The sequence below is a fragment of the Hypanus sabinus genome, chromosome 4, assembly GCF_030144855.1.
Source record: "Hypanus sabinus isolate sHypSab1 chromosome 4, sHypSab1.hap1, whole genome shotgun sequence".
NCBI classification, from domain to species: domain Eukaryota; kingdom Metazoa; phylum Chordata; class Chondrichthyes; order Myliobatiformes; family Dasyatidae; genus Hypanus; species Hypanus sabinus.
The window spans coordinates 144,801,524-144,819,505 of NC_082709.1; the positions used below are offsets into that span (position 1 = coordinate 144,801,524).

General features: G+C 39.5%; 1 pseudogene; it reads left to right on the plus strand.

Annotated features, from left to right (window-relative positions):
* Positions 1-562: 562 nt before the first annotated feature.
* Positions 563-17,982, plus strand: part of LOC132392168 (myosin-9-like) — a 43,924-nt pseudogene continuing 26,504 nt past the window's right edge.

Here is a 17,982-nt window from a genome sequence, read left to right on the forward strand (position 1 = left end):
ATTCCACAAAAGCAAGACTTCAATGTGTTGATTTCTGTTCATTTGCAATATGTAAGTATTTAGTATGCATGCGAACCCTCCATTATGCGCTTGCACGCGGGAGGTGGAGGGGGGAATTGTGGGATGTAAAGGTGGTGGCCCTCAGGTGCTGAAGGGACACACTGAAAGTAAAGTTGCTTAAACAAAAGAAAAATGTGTCCTTGTTGTTTGGCCATTAACAGTGGTAGCAGAGGATGGTTCCCAATTATAGGATCCTGACAGCAATTGATGAGAGCAAGGCTTAAGAAAGTTATATGGACTCGTGTTATGGAACGGGGAAGATGAATCAAGCCTTGGTTGTCGCATTGTTGCTTGAGTAGAGTGAATCCGAATGGGAATTTCGGTCTAACACTTGAAGGAAGATGATGATATAAACACGCTAATAAATACACTTGACTCAATTTCTCTGAAGGAAGAAAAGAATTGGATTTATGAAGCGTATTCAGACTTGGACTAAATTTATAGGGACAATTATAAAAATATGGCTAATCTTATTATTGATTTTGAATAAAAGTACACTTGCATGCGTAAGTACAAAACGGTAAGTATTTACCACTGGGCTAGAAACTGTCCGCATAGAACCAAACAAGTTAGGCTAACTGAAGAAAATAACAAATAATAAATCTGAAGTTGTAGACAAGTGCCATATCACTTACTAATGCAGAGGTTTGATGATAGAATCTCTAGGACCTGATGTTACTGGTACAGTATGCATACACAGTGTCTGGAGAAAAATGGCCTGAAAGCTATGTAAGTGAACTAAACCGGACTGAAGTGCAGAAACTGGTGAACACAGATGCACAGAGTAGCAAAGCATTCAAATTTGGAGATGGAAAGATTGCACATTCCACCTAAAGAGTGAAAATTCCTGCAAAAATAGGACAGTCAAAATGTTATGCAAAAACGGAGGTGATACCACTGAAGAAAGCAGAAGCTGTGCTGAATATGGAGAATGAGCAAGTGATGACGTTTCAACAGACCGTGTCTCTTGGGCTCACCAGCTCTGGTCATTACTGTGTGAAAATTCTACATAAAGCCTCTACTGAGAACCAATGTGAGAATTAAGTACTAAGTGTCCTCCAGGCTCAGCTGACTGCATCAAAGAAGTGCCAAAGTGATGGCTTTGCATCACTGGAACATGCAGAGGAGGCTAAAAAGAAGCAACAGAAAGACAACTCATTGATTTGAAGAGAAAGCATCAGCCTATGATGAATTGGAAAAGACCAAGAACTGTCTGTAGCAGGAGTTGGATAATGTAGTTGTGGGCCTGGACCATCAACAGCAAATTGTTTCCAGTCTTGAAAAGAAACAGAAGAAATTTGATCAGTTGCTGGCTGAGGAAACAAACATTTCTTTAAAGAACACAGAGGGGTGGGATTGTACACAGGCTGAAGCATGCAGGAAGGCGACTAAGATACTATCACTGACCTGTGCCCTAGAGGAGGCAATGAAACATAATGAAGAGAAGGAGAAAATGAATAAGCTGCTGTATGCAGAGATAGAAGACCTTGTCAGCTCCAAGGGTGATGCAGGAAAGAGTGTACATGAGTTGGAAAAGTCAAAGTGTGCTCTGGAGCAACAGGTGGAGGAGATGAAGGCTCAGTTGGAAGAGCTCCAGGCCACTGAAGATGCTCAGCTACTCCTGGAAGTAAACCCACAAGCCATGAGAGCTCAGTTTGACAGACCTGCTGGGCACAGATGAACAAAGTGAGGAAAGCAGGAGACATTAACTGATTAAACAGGTTTGTGAAATGGAAGCAGAGCTGGAAGATGAGCGAAAGCAATTGTCCTTGGCTGTTACTGCCAATGAAAAGTTGGAGATAGATTTCAAGGAGGGACAAACAGAAGCTTCAAAACAAAGGCTGCGATGAGGCTATAAAACAGCTCCGCGCACTGCAGATTCAACTGAAAGACTACGTCCATGAACTGAACGATGCTCACAGCTCTCAAAGGGAAATGCTGACCCATTCCAAAGAAACCGAAGCAAAAACAATAGTTATAGGAGGAGCTTGCTGCAGCTGAGCATGCAAAATGTCAGATACAACAGGAAAGAGATAATCTAGCTGAAGAAGTTGCAAGCAATAGTTCTGGAAAATCTTCGGCTCTGGATGTGAAAAGATGCCTTGAGGCCAGGACTGCTCAGCTGGAAGAGGAGGTAGAAGAAGAGCAGACAAATGCTGAAATGGCTAATGATAGATTCAAGAAAAGGTTGATCAATTAAATGTAGATCTTTCTGCTGAATGCAGCAATGCCCAGAAGGCAGAAAATGCTCATCAGCAACTCGATCGTCAGAACAAGGAGCTGAAAGCCAAGTTGCAGGAGATGGAAAATGCTGTTAGATCCAAATACAAGGTAAACCTTGCAGCACTGGAGGCAAGGATTGCTCAGCTTGAGGGACATCCTGATGCAGAAACAAGGGTTAGAACCAATTCCCATATCCTAATGGACATTTGAATTGTTTGGATATTTGAATTGCCTTAAAATGTTTTTTTCAAATTTAATTTTTAAAAATATATACATAAAAAGGATGGGAGATTGTTAAGTTCTGTTCATTTGCACTAAGTAAGTGTTTAGTACACATGCACGTGCTCTCTGTTAAGTGCGTGCATACGGGAGATGGAAAGGGGGAATTGTGGGATGTAAAGGTGGCAGCCCTTAGGTATTGAAGGAAGATGTTGAAAGTAAAGTTGTTTCAACCAAATAAAAACATGTTCTTTGGGTGTTAACACAATGTTGACGGGCTACAGTGAATCTTCAATGTCAAAGTCCAATCCAGTGTTGTAGCAACCTAATAAAAAAAAAGCTGGGTGATGGCACTGGTCTTTTGAGATTATACCATGTGACTTCTATATTCTTTCATCAGCCAATGTTGTCTGAGGTATAACCTAGACAAAAGAGTCTTGCTCATCGTTGACAGTGCTTCTAGAGACAACATAACTCATGCAACAATAAATGGCATAATGTGGGAATTATAGCCAGAACATGGAGTGGGTAAACTAATCTGAAAAAATTGAAGATGTTATTAAGTTGGCAGATAAGGGTGGGTTTGATAAATTAGAGTAGAATAACATGAGAGAGTTAGTGAAATCATATGGCAAAAAGCTCACAAAAGGGAATCTGAGCAACAGAGACTGAAAAAAGAGAAGAAGCCACATTCAGAAGATCATTACCAACAATTTGTTATTGGAGGCATTTTGCCACATTTGCAAAAGACAATGATCCCAATGGAGTGCAGCATCAGATATGGTCAGATAATGGAAATTGGCATCCTCAATTGTTAGGAGCTTTATCAGAGGAAGAAGCGGAGAGCTGTACAAACATGGTTGACAAGGGAAGTCAAAAACAGCATAGAAGTGAAAGAGAGAATTTATAATTAAGAAAAACTAGAGAATTGGGAAGCTTTTTAGAAACAGACAGAAGGCAACTAAAAAGCAATGAGAGAAAATATGAAATATGAAGGCAAGCTGGACAATAATATAAAAGAAGATACCAGATATATAAAGAACATATATCTTTATATATATTATAAAGAGAGGCAAGAGTGGACATTAGACCACTGGAAAATAACACTGGAGTGGTAGCAATGGGGAACAAAGAAGTGGCAGAGAAAATGAATAAGTATTTTGTATCAGTCTTCACTGTGGACAGCACTAGCAATATGCCAGAAATTCAAGAGTGCCAGGGGGCAGATGTGAGTGTAGTCACTGTTACTATGAAAGAAGCGCTTGGGAAGCTGAAAGTTCTGAAAGTAAATAAATCACCTACAGCCCATGGCTCTGAAAAAGATTGTGGAGGTATTAGCTTTGATCTTTCAATAAATAGTTTCTGGATCTTAGAGACCATTATTAAGACCATAAGATATAGGAGCAGCATTAGACCATTTGGCCCATCAAGTCTGTACTGCCAATTTGTCATGGCTGATCCAGTTCCCTTTCAGCTCCAGTCTCCTGCCTTTGCCCTGCAATCCTTCATGCCCTAACTAATCAAGAATCTATCAACCTCTGCCTTAAATACACCCAATGACTTGGCCTCCATGGCTGCCTGTGGCAATCGATTCACCACTCTCTGGCTAAAGAAATTCCCCCTGATCTCTGTTCTAAAAGGATGTCCCTCTATTCTGAGGCTGTGCCCTCTGATTTTAGAGTCCCCCACCATAGGAAACATCCTCTTCACATCCACTCTATCAAGGCCTTTCACCATTCATTAGGTTTCGATGAGATCCCCACTCATTCTTCTGAATTCCAGGGAGTACAGGCCCAGAGCCATCAAACACTCCTTATATGATAAGCCTTTCAATCCCAGAATCCTCTTCAATGTCAGCACATCATTTTTTAGATAGGGGGCCCAAAACTGCTCACAATACTCCAAATGAGGACTCATCAGTGCCTTATAGAGCCTCAAGATTATATCCTTGCTTGTATATTCTCGTCCTCTTGAAATGAATGCTAAGTTTGCATTTGCCTTCCTCGCCACTGACTCAATCTGCAAATTAACCTTTAGGGAATCCTACACAAGGACTCCCAAGTCCCTATTTCAGCTTTTTGAATTTTCTCTCCATTTAGAAAATAGCCTACGCTAGTTACCAACGTACATGACCATACACTTACTGACTCTGTCTTCTATCTGCCGCTTCTTTGCCCAGTTTCCTAATTTGTTTAAGTTCTTCTGCAGCTATTCTACTTCCACAACACTACCTTCTCCTCCCCCTATCTTTGTACCATCCGCAAACTTGGTCACAAAGCCATCAATTCTGTTATCCAAATCATTGACGTATAATGTAAAAACAAGTGGTCCTAACACAGACCTTTGTGGAACGCCACTGGTCACCAACAGCCAACAGAAATGGCTCTGTTTATTCCCACTCTTTGCCTCCTGCCAATCAGCCAAATCTCTATCCTTGCTAGAATCTTTCCTGTAATACCATGAGCCCTCACTTGTTAAGCAACCTCAAGTATGGTACCTTGTCAAAGGCCTTCTGAAAATCCAAGCACACAACATGCCCTGATTCTACTTTGTGTATCCTTCTTGTTATTGCTTAAAAGATTTCCAACAGATTTGTTAGGCAAGATTTTCCATTAAATAAACCATGCTGATTTTGGCCTATTTTATCATGTGCCTCCTAACCACATCCTTAACAATCAACTCCAACATCTTCCCAACCACTGAGGTCAGACTAATTGGCCTATAGTTACCTTTCTTCTGCCTCCCTTCTTGAAGAGAGAAGTAACATTTGTAATTTTCCAATTCTCCAGGACCATGCCAGAATCTTTTGATTCCTGAAAAATAATTTCTAATGCTTTCACAATCTCTTCAGCCACCTCTTTCAGAACCCTGGGCTGTAGACCACCTGGTCCAGGTGATTTATTTACCTTCAGACCTTTCAGCTTCCGAAGGACCTTCTCCCTACACCATTCACATCTGCCTACTGACACTCTTGAACCTCCTGTATATGGCCGGTGTCTTTCACTTCATCTGCCATTTCTTTGTCCCCCACTACTTCCTCTCCAGCATAATTTTGCAGTGGTCTGATATCTATTCTTGCCTGTCTTTTACTCTTTATATATCTGAAGAAACTTTTAGTATCTTTAACATTATCGGTTAGCTTACCTTCATATTCCATCTTTCTCTCTTTATCACTTTTTTGTTGCCTTCTGTAGGCTTTTAAAAGCTTCCCATTACTCAAGTCAAATCAAGTCTAGTCAAGTTTATTGATGTTTAACTATATACATGTAAATAATGTATATACTTTTATAGTGTATATAGAAATGAGACATTTCTCCAAACCAGGATGTAAAACACAGTAATACACATAAGTCTCTGAGTCTCTACGCCAGACTCATTGCCAAAGGCCTGATCAATGAGGCTCACCACCCCCCCCCCCCCCCCCCCCGGCCCCCAGATAGGCTGATCACTCAATAGTATCTAAAATGGAATATCTATTATTGAAGGCAATGGCCACGGGGGTATTCTGCACTGATTTGCCATTTCCCTTCCTGCTTCTGACAGTCACCCAGTTACCTCCCTCCTGCAATCTAGGGGTGACTACCTCCCCATAGCTCCTACTTAGCGATTCCTCACTCTCCCGTTTAAGCCAAAGGTAATCGAGCTGTAGCTCCAGTTCTCTGAGGAGCTGCAGCTTGGTGCTCCTGGTGTAGATGCAGCTATCTGGGTGGCTGAAGGTCTCCCAGAACTCCCACATCCCATACAAAGAACATAACGCTGTCCCCGGAGCCATTCTCACTGCAATAACTATGTACTAACAGTTGAGGAATGAAGAATGAAGAAGAAACTTATCAGATATTTACCTCACCCAAGCCTGATGAGCCAGAACCAAAGCTTCCCCACTCTAATACTGGCCACCCACACAATGCTGCTCCACTTGCACCTGCCTTCACACTTGCTAATAAATCCCATTCACTGGTTGGCCACAGTTCAATCTCAAATTAAGGATGAGGTTTTGGGAGATTTGAGGGCACATGATAAAAGAGTTCAAGGGTCCTTAAGGGAATATCTTGCTTGACAAATCTGTTCGAATTACTTGAGGAAATTACAGGGTAGAGAAAGGAGAGTCAGTGGATTTTTAGAAGGCCTTTCACAAATGCTGGACATCAAGCTGCTCAAGAAAATAAGAGCCCATGGTGTTACTGGAAAGATACTAGCATGGATAGAATGAATAGAGTAGCAATAAAAGGGGTCTTTCCAGGGTGGCTGCTGGTCACGAGAGGTGTTTCACAGGGGTGGCTGTGGGGACCGCTACTTCTCACACTATATGTTAATAATCTAGGTTGCAGAATTGATGACTTTGTGGCCAAGTTTGGAGTAACATAAAGATAAAGGGAGGGCAGGTAGTTTTGAGGGAGCAGGGAGTTTGAAAAAAGACTTGTACAGATTAGGAGAATGGGCAGATTAGTGGTAAATGGAATACAATGTAGGGAATTGTATTGTCATGCATTTTGTAAAAAGATAATGGCGTAGAGTATTTTCTAAATGAATCAGAGGTGCAAATGATCTTGGGAGTCCTTGTGCAGGATTCCCTAAATGTTAACTTACAGGTTGTGTTGGTAGTAAAAAAGGTAAATGCAATGTTAGAATTTGTTTTGTGAGAGCTGGAATATAAAAGTGAAGATATAATACTAAGGCATAGATCAGACCACGTCTGGAGTGCTGTGAGCAATTTTGGACCCCATATCTAAGGAAGCATGTGCTGGCGTTAAAGAGGTTTACAAAAATGATTCTGAGATTGAAAGGTTTAACAAGAGGAGCGTTTGGTGGCTCTGGGCCTGTACTTGCTGAGTTTAGAAGAATGAAGGGGGTTATTATTGAAATCTAGCAAATATTGAAAGGGCTGAATAGATTGGATATGGAGTGAACACTTTCATTTTGGGAGGGTTTAGGACCAGAAGACACAGCCTCACAATAAAAGGACATTCCTTTAAAACAGAGATGAAGAGGAACTTATTTAGCTAGAGGATGATGAATCTGTCCAATTCATTGCCATCATTGGGTATATCTAAAGTGGAGGGTGATAATTTCTTGATTAGTAAGGAGGTCAAAGGTTACAGGGAGAAGACAGGAGAATGGAGTTAACAGGGATAATAAATCACCTAGGAACGAATGGCAGAGCAGATTCGATTGGCCAAAAGCCCTAATTCTGCTGCTGCAAGGATTTATGACCCTCTTAACGAAAATATTTTACCTTGTCTCTGTCTTATAGTGCAAGTCTTTAGTCTGAAGCATTGGCCGTTTCTTTGGATTCTTCTGCAGTAGAATATATCCAACCCACCAAAATCCCACAGGATACTATATGTTTGATGGGTCTAAAAGGGTAAAGTATTTATGAGATGTATGTTCTATTATCTTAATTTAAGATTTGAATAATGACATAACATAATGTTCTTACTTTAGAACCTTGCTGTGTTTTTAAGCATTAAGATATTCTTAAAGTGATTCTTGAGCTCTGTGTCACTAGCAGAATTTTCTCATAAAAGCTAATGAGAAATTATTTATAAATGACCAGTTTTAACTTCACACAATATTATCCCAGAATATAAACCCTTCCAGGAATACTAAGGGTGCTAAATATTGTTTGGCAATTGACAAGGCTGTTCTATATGCCAACCCACTCTTCTCACCAAGGCCCACTCAGCTGTTCTGTGCCCCCAATAGTCCATTTTTATACTGATATTGGGAGAAAATTCTTGTCTGCATTATAGAATTCTCCTTCACTAAATTTCTTATCCTCCATGAAACATGGCAAGGTTAGATAGAACAAACTTCTCTTAACTGGTCTGTTAAGTCTTCTTATACAAAGAAACATTCCCATTTTTATTCTGGACTCTCTCATGCCTTTATATCCATCCTTTAATGTGATGACCAAGGCTAGAGCAGAATTTTATAGAGGTCAGCATAATTTCTTTGCTTTTATACTTTATTAATAGAACTAAGGATTGTGTTTACCTATTTGTTATTTGCCTGCCACATTAAATGATTTCTGCACCAACACTCTAGGTCCCTTTACTGCTAGGCACCATTTTAGAACTATCTTTTATTGCTTCTCTTCATTCTTTCTATCAGGAGTTTTGAAGCAAGCTTGCATTGAGATTATGTAGCAAAAGTGTAATTATGTGATGGGAATAATATATCATTAAGTCAGGCAGTTGATGATGAATGAAATCATTTATCAGTTTTAGAGCACCTGAATTTACAACTGATAAGATCCAAGTTTTTTTTGCAAAATTTGATTTGTTGCACACAAGCACAACTGGAAATGCATGAGCAGAGTGAGAAATATCGCATAATATCTCAACCCTCTTTAATGATGCATACCTATATTAAATTGCCATAATCTCTTCAAAGAGCTTTCATTTCACCACAGGCAAAATTTTGCGGGGGCACTGGTTATTCTCTATGTAATCAAGGTGTGCTTCTTATCAATGCAGTTAGCATGAAAAACTTGCATTGGAGCAAGTAGAAAAATATCTTCATCACCTCAATGCACATATTTCTTTTGGCAGAGATGATGTGTCGCAGTTTGAGTGGATTGAAACCTGTTGAAGACAATGTGGATGCTTTCATGAAAACTAAGCATCCATAGACTATCACCAAGTTGCACTTCATTCTTAGAATTATTTAATAATATCCCATAATCTTGCATAATTAAACAACGGTGCTAACACTGTCGCACCAAACCCTTAAAAAGAATGGAAAATGGAACTGGACAGACACACAACATGCATCATTTGTTAGAAATTTGTGCAGTTTGAGCAGTGAGTTTAAACTGTTCACTATAATACTATGACAATCCCAAAACTGACATGCGATGCTATAAGTCATGACATAAACACCGTCATTAGATATGTGAATGAAGTATAGTAACAGCCTATAGCACTTACTTTGTGTATTCAGGACAAAAAAGAAATTATTTGAGTGGAAAGTATGTAGTATGTAGAAATTCCATCATTTCTAACTGGGAAGATGCTTCATTCTTTTTACAGATCACAAAGCATTATTAACAATCTTGGGATCAAATACAACAGCTCCAACATTAACAGCTTCCAGGATGCAGAGAAACCATCACAAAATGATTATATGATTGAATATAATTCATTGAAGCAAAATTAAATTGCTGACACTGTTGTCAAGATACTGAGATTGCATGAATTGTCTGATTTGGCTGATTTGACAATTTTCATTGTCCTTGTAGATGAGGATTGCTTAGGTGACACAAAAGTAAAAAGACACATTCTGAGAGGGAGGACCAGGTTGGACAATGGCCTAAATGAAAATTTGCAACCTTTTTGTAATTGCTGGCTTTAATTGTTAGTAGGCCAATACTGCTTAAATTGAAATCGTAATTATTCCAAGTGTACTCTGAAAATAGATTTTAAATGAACCACATATGGACCTACTGGGTCTGTCAATCTGATTTGCCATGTGTGATTTGGCCAAATATTTGTAAACATTTGGAAGAAGTTTTGTCAAAATGCATGGTTTACCAGCAATGTAGGATATTATCACTCAAGAAAAGGCTGCAATCACAGAAATGGATGACTTAATAATTTCAGTCAGTTAAGTTGAGTTTATTGTCACGTGTAGATGTACAGTGAAATACGATCTCATGAAGAGCTTGCTGCCATGATCATCACAGGGCTGTAGGTACAGTAACAGTAGAATATAAATTATACTAAAATTATACCATACAGTGAAAAAGCAAAAATATACAAGTCACAAAAGAAGACAACCTCTTGGTAGTGCAGAGTGGTCTGCAATGCCCCTTTGCTGAGGAAAGGTTACAGTGTGCAGGCTGGTTTAAAAATCTGATTGTGTTGGGGAAGCACCTGTTCTTGAATCTGATGGAGCAGGCTTTCAGGCTTCTGTAGCTTATGCCTGACAGTAGCAGCGAGAAGATGGCATAACCCAGATAATAAGAATCCCTGATGATAAATGCCACCTTCTTAATGCAGAGCCTCTTATAGATGTTGTCAGTGACTGTGCCCATGAGGGACTGGGCTGTGTCCATTACTCTCTGTGCATTGGAACTACTGCACCAGTCAGGAGATTTTCAGTTGTGCACCTGTAGAAGTTAGCATATCTGGTGACATACCAAATCTCTTTGAGAAAGTAGAGGTCTTATTCATAATTGCATCAGAGTGCTGGACTCAGGACAGGCCATCTGAGATGTCAGTATCCGGGAATTTGAAGCTTATTTTCTCCATGTCTGATCTATGCATGAGAACTAATATGTGGTCTCCTGCTTCCCATTTTCTAAAGTCAACAATTAGCTCCTTAGTTTTGTTAACGTTAAGTGTGAGGTTGTTTTTGTAGTACCGTGCGACCCGATGTTCCTGTACAATGACTTTTCACCACCCATGATTTGTTCAAAAACAGCGGTGGTGCCAATTAATTCATAGATGGTATTGGAGCTGTGCTTAGGCATGCAGTCATGGGCATAAGGAGAGGAGAGTAGGGGTTAAGCACACAACCTTTGAGGAGCCCCTCCACTGATAATCAATGAGGGGGATATGTTGTTATCAATTAATGTATCAACCTTGTTTCCTGAAAGAGATTATAGATCTGTAGTTATTTGTAGAACAGCAGAACGTACTATTGAAGAACTAGGTGGATCTTTGCTAAGTACAGAGTACCAACAGAATTAGTCTTTGGCGACAGACCACTGTTCACTACGTTTATTTGAGATTGCTATACAATGTAATGTCATGTTGATTCTTCAGTATCATCCTGCTTCCCATGGGGCTGCAGGAAGATTTGTATGAATTACAAAAGAAGCTTTGATGAAGCAAGTGTTGCAAGTTTCTCTATGAATCATTGATAGGTTAACTTCTTGTTTCAATGCTGTCATATACTATATTTCACTATATATGTATCATCTTTTTCACGTGGAATTGATTCCAGTGAGCCCAATTTCGAGAAAAGTGCGGAGAAGCAACAGTTGAAACTAAAATCAATGATTTGAAGCAGATCAAAGCAATCCACCAAATGGAAGAGTAGGATTCACCAGACTGGAGAGCAAGTATCGTACTCTGCAACAGGGCCTAATGACACTTAGTAGGACTGATAATCAGGTCAGGAATATCTATGTTGATCATATGACCACAACAGGATATATACTGGAAGAATCTAAGGTAAATTATGATGATTAACCTGCTCCTGATATTGACAATGGTGGAAAACTCCAGAATGACAGTAAGTTAAGACAAAAGGTTATAAATTCTTCCGTTCAAAAAACTAAAACTACATCAAAGATATGTACATAGCTGTGAATATCAAACAATCAAGGAAATATGTCAACAGTCTAAATCTGTAATGACCATGCACATATGTGAAGAGTATTCAAATATGAGTTTTCAAAGAGGGATAGCATTATGGTGCATGTGTTTTATATGTAAATATGTACATAACTCCATCATAAGTTCCACTGACCAAGGCTCACTTCAAAATATTTTGTATAGTATCATTCACTAATAAAATTGCAGTTTAGATTTTTATATTTCACTCTTTGGAATGGGATTTTAATTTATAATCAATTGAATCAGTGACACCCACTGAATCACAGCTGTTATCTTGGAAGAAAAATGTATGTAAAGATATCCTTGCTCTATATCACATCCAGATTGTTACCTTTCTTGGCTGTGATTTCTCCCACTGGTTGTGATATGCAGAATATTTTTTTCTCAGTTAATCTGTTTTTTTTTGTATTTGAAGAGAGACAGAAGTTGGCTAGTTCTGTAAGGCTTACCAACAGCCTCTATTTTTTCTTTCCTTTACACCTGCCTTGGCTTTGGTTAACTGTCTTATCCCAAAGAGATCTCAGAAATAAAAATATATAATTTAAGATTCTTAAACTCATATCTCTGGAATGGGACTTCAGACCACATGACTCTGATTCAGAAGCAAGTGATCTCAACTTGTGACAAAATGGCCTTCCCCTCTAAGATAAGCTGTCTGCCTTTATATCAAGATCCAAATGTCTGACTACCCTACAGCGTGCAGCTAATGAGTACCATGGTTGACATTAATAGCACAATTGATGGATTAAAAGGATCAGGCAGCACAAATATCATATGCTGCCAAGCCAACAAAACAGGCATATACAATGCCCTGTTTGCTGAATGCTCAGTTCTGGGCACAATTGGATTTTTGAGCTCAAATATTCTGGAGTTAGTTCAAGGTGGTAATTTAGTTTAAGTTTTTAATAGATAGTTATACAATATCATACTCAACCTTTGGTCTCATAGTGCATGACATCCACTGAAATTATTGGTTGTATTGTTGTCCGGGCATTGCTTTCAGAAACACTGTTGAATGGGTTTGAGACTCAAATAATTTAATTACTGATGCTCATAGAGCAATTTTACCATGTTCAGCTGTCATGTAGCCTCACCTGGTGGGACTATAAATTCATAAAACTACCCCTGTATTTCAAGGTTTGTGGCTGTTCCTTAATATGGTAAATTTCATTGGAGGCACACCATGACAAAACAGCTCTTCCACAAAAATCTCCTAAAATCATTCCTCATATGATATACCTATGTTTTTTTGTCGGGTAATTTGGAGAATTGGAGAATGCTTGCTGATGTCTATAATGAAAGAAAGATCCACGTTGATGTGGAGATTGGGGAACAGCTTTTTTATGCAGCATTTGACGGCCTCCGTCGGTCGTGGTCGACCATGGGTACTGTGCCTCTGGTAGTCACTGGGAGTGGCTTCTTCAGGGTGCAAACCAGGACAGAGTTGATATGGAGATCTGTCTGTTGCCCATGCAGTGGGACCCCCCTCTCCACGCTGATGCCAGGTCCAAAGGAACGACAAACATTGAAACGGTTTGGTGCCAGCAGCATCGCAGGAGTTGCCGTGCCGGTGCTGGGTACAGCGGTCAGCCGCCTACGGGACTCCGACTCCGGATTTTTCTTCAGGGTTTTCTCCCAAAGCCTTTCCCATGAGTGGGTATAGCTGCAAGGCAGCAGAGGTTTGAAATCGGAATTTCCCCTCTCATAGATGAGCTACCGTTTGTGGTTAACGAGCCCCATCTGCCCAGAGCAACTGGTTTTAAGGCGCCAGTGGCCCACCTTTTCCCCTTCTCCTGTCAGTGAGAATGGCTCCACTGGGCATACTATGCCACACGTAAAGGCCAGGAGTTGGACTTGGTTGTCAGAGGCTGTTTGAGATGCATGCCATGAAGAGCATTTGCTTAGCAGTGGGAGCTCGTCCCCACTACCACCCTTCAGCTATGACTACCCTTGGAGCCATGCAGCATTTACCTCACAGTAATATTGCTGGTATAATGCTGATAAAGTAAGACAAACTGAGTAGGGTTTCAGCATCTGATGACATACAGTTTTTGGGAAAGTGTATATCTTGTTGAGACAGAAGTCACATTGACATTAGGGTTATGACTCAGAAATATAAAACACATCGAATATATTGGAAATCAAATAACAAAAATCACCGCAAACTAACACTTTTAAATGTCAGCTTGAAAAAATCAATAAATTTTGCTCCCAATTATCCAATGCATATTTTTTCCCATGTCTGAAGACACTTGCTTGTTCAATATATTATTTAGGATATTACGAACATCCTTTTGTTAAAAATTCCTCAAGCTTCTACAAAAACAACCAATCAGAAATATTTTGCAATGGACTAAAATTGTCACTAACAGATACATTTTCTAATCTTGTTTTACATAGTGCTAATAACCCAACTTTCAGAGTTACTCTCATATTTTTCTTGGAATATGTATTTGGCTAGAAATTGGATGAATGAGGATGATATTTTCTACGTTCAAGGAGATCCAATTTCAATGAAACATTATTTGCAAGAGAAATTGATCAATTTACTGGGAGTTACACATTTACCCTCTGGGAACTTGATTGATGTGTGCATGGGCCATGATTGAGAGAGTGACACATCCAGAAACAGCTATTTATATTCACGATGCTTGCTCAATTTTATGTTAAAGGTAGCTGGCTGTTAGATCCCAGTATGTGAAGAGTGGCACTGAGAATCCCCCTCAGATACTTGGCCATCACTGTGGTTTTCCCTTGGATTTTCTTAACTAATCCCTATCTCTCTTGTGACATGAAAGACTTCTCAGCTCTTGACCATTGTCCTATAGCACTCAAATCATCCCTACTGGTCACTGATCTATCACTCCCTGCCTACTGCTACCTTCTAAATTCAAATTTGCCTCACTGTTGAACCAATTCTCATTCAAACAATTTGACCTGATCCTTACCTCAACATCCCTAACAATCTACTTACAAACTACCCTTAGCTCACAATCTTGACAACTAATTGCAATTTTCGATGAAGACCCTTCACATCGATATTCCATTCCCAACCTCTAGACCTCTCCTTCCCCTGCGACACCATAACTTCTCTGATTTACAGTATGCACAGCAAAGTGCAAGTGCACAAAGAGAAAGCATTCAGATATGTGAGGTATATTCAGAGTAGTGATGGAGTTGATGTTCAAGGCCGAGACCCTGTAGAGCAGCTTAGGCCTTGTACTCTGTGCAGCATTGGGAATTTGAAAGGAAGCATCTGTTGGCCCATCACATTAAGATGTCTTTGCCTGCACTTGTTTCTATACATCTAATTTTTTCCTTAAGGAAAACTGCTTGTTTATTTTATGTCAGCAATAACATTTTAGCTAATTCCAACTAGCCTATGATCATGTTATATTTATAGCGCACAGCTGTTTAATTATTATCAACTTCTTATCACAACTGTTGGTGGAGGACACATATGAGGTTTATTAGTTTAACTGGATAAATTTCAATAGATGCACTGGGCCCAACATCACAGTAAAATCAATCCAAGTCAAATCACACATAATGGCAGCAAATTGCAACACATTTGTGCAGTTAATTTTGAAAAACTCAGATGTTGCTGTCTAAAATGTATTGCTCCTGTTGTGTCAAAATGACATTTTCCTAGTGTTTCTTCATTCAGCCTATCATCGGTGAGAACTTCCTGTAATACATCATAACTTTGAACTCAATTCACTCCAAAACACAAAAACTTCTGCAGATGCTGGAAGTCCAAAGCAACACACACAAAATGTTGGAGATATCACCTCTCAACCCTTAGATTCTTGAATAAATGGTGATAAGTACACTCACTTGCCCTATCATTGAGATGTTTCCCATCACCAATTATCTCATTTTAAGGGCTATTTATCTCATTTTTCTCATGACCTAGTTATTTATTGCTGTTTATTTATATTTACATTTGAATAGTCTGTTGTCCTCTGCACTCTGGTTGATCTTTCATTGATCTGTTATAATTAGGAAATTTAATCTCAGGGTTGTATATGGTGACATATATGTACTTTGATAATAAAATGAACTTTGAACTCAGCAGGTCAGGTCAGGAAATGAATAAACCTGATGAATTAAAATGAATCTTGAAGGGTCTCGGCCCGAAACATTGGCTATTTATTTATTTCCATAGATGCTGCCTGACCAGCTGAGTTCCTCCAGTGTCTTGGTTGTGTTCCCTTTAATTCAATCCAGGTTTGCTTTGACTTGTTTTTGCCTATATTTATAGGCAAAACAACTTTCAGTCTTAGTTTCTGACAAATGATATTTGTAGCAATAAAACAGTTAAACAGCTAACGAGAAGTTTCCAAGATTATTCCCATGTTCAATGTTAACAGGGTGTAGCATGATAGTGCTAAAGGAAAAGGCCATAGTATTTACAGTTATGTTCAACCAGAAACACTGAAGTGATGACCTCTCTCAATTCCTTCTGGGATTTCCTCCATCACAAGGTTTGGTGAAACAATGACAGATGGAATTTAATCCAAATAATTGTGTAGTGGTACAGTTTGCGAGGACTGACAAGAGTAGAACATTCATCTGAAATGGTAGGATCCTAGGTACTACTATTGATTAGAAGGGCCATGGAGTTCAGGTCCTAGGGTCACTAAAGATGGTGATACAGGGGGATAATGTGGCGACTAAGGTATATGGAAAGTAGGATACAACAGCACTGAGGTCATGGTACAACATCATAAAACTCTGGTTAAGCCTCACCTGGAATATTGGATGTAGTTCTGGTCTTCACACTCTTAGAAGAAGCTGAATGTACTAGACAGGATTCAAAGGGGATTTACTATTATAGTGCCTGGGATGGAGAGTTTCCGTTATGAGGAGATTAGATAGGCAGGATTTGTTGTCTTTGGAGCAGAAGAGGCTGGGGTAAGGAGGGAGCGGATGCAGGAGTACAAAATGATGAGAGACATAAATGAAGTGGATAGTAAGAAACTTTTCCTGATAAAGGAGTTGTCAAAACAAAGGTAAGGGGATCTGAGGATAACATATTTATCTAGGGGGTGGTTGTGATATGGAACACAGTGCTCGAGGAGACAGTGGAGGCAGGTTCTCTCACGACATTTTAAAAAAGTATTGGGATGAATCTTTGAGTCATCAGGGCACGGAGTGCTGGAAAATGGGATTAGTGTAGTTGGGTACTTTACAGTCAGCATTGGCATAGTGAGTTCAGGGGCCTATTTCTATGCTATATGGCTATGACTAAGGCTCCCCCTCCTTAATCCAATTTTGATTTCCCTTTAAAATCAAAACAACTGCAGATGCTGCAAATCTGAAATAAAAACAGAAGCCGCTGGAAGCACATAGTAATTCCTGTTCTCCCTTTCACTTCATTTTTTCCACCTAATTTGACACTGAGTTAATCATTCTAACTTAACAGACTGGCCCCATTTTTGCTCATTAAAAAGACTTCAATCAGTGTGATTGGACACAGATGAACTCAGTTGCTATCCCCGATCACATGGGTGCACGACAATGAAAAAAAGAGCATTAATTTGGACTTTACAGTAACTCCTCATGGAAAAGGCTATCAAAGTAAATGTACATGGGTAAATTTAACAAAGAGCCAATTATTATGATACATAGCCAACTAACTTTCCTCAAAGAAGCATATGAATGTTTATTAGTATTAGCCTAAAGCTAGAATGAAACACATAAAATACATGTGCCAATTTGTGCAAATGAACTAATCACGAGATGTACTCGATTCTTGAGTGACTCCACTGTTCTTAGCACCATTACTCTTTTCCAAGTACCGTTTCTAATACTGATCTTCTTTAATGTGAAGAGCTACTTCCTCACTGTAGTGCATTATCATTTCTCATCCTACATTGCCTTACACACTCAAAAGCACTATCAACCCTTCTTCTCTCTTCCAGTGGAGACTTAAGGGACTCCAGATGCTGGAATCTGGAGCGAAGGAAATGGACAGGTGACACTTCCATTTGAGATGCTTCATCTGGACTGAAAAGACAGAGGGAACTTCTTTCTCCATTCCTTTCTTTCCAGTCAAGACGAATGGACTTGACCTGAAACGTTGATTGTCATTTGCCTCTGGCATAAAAATTTCAAGACATAGACTAGTGAA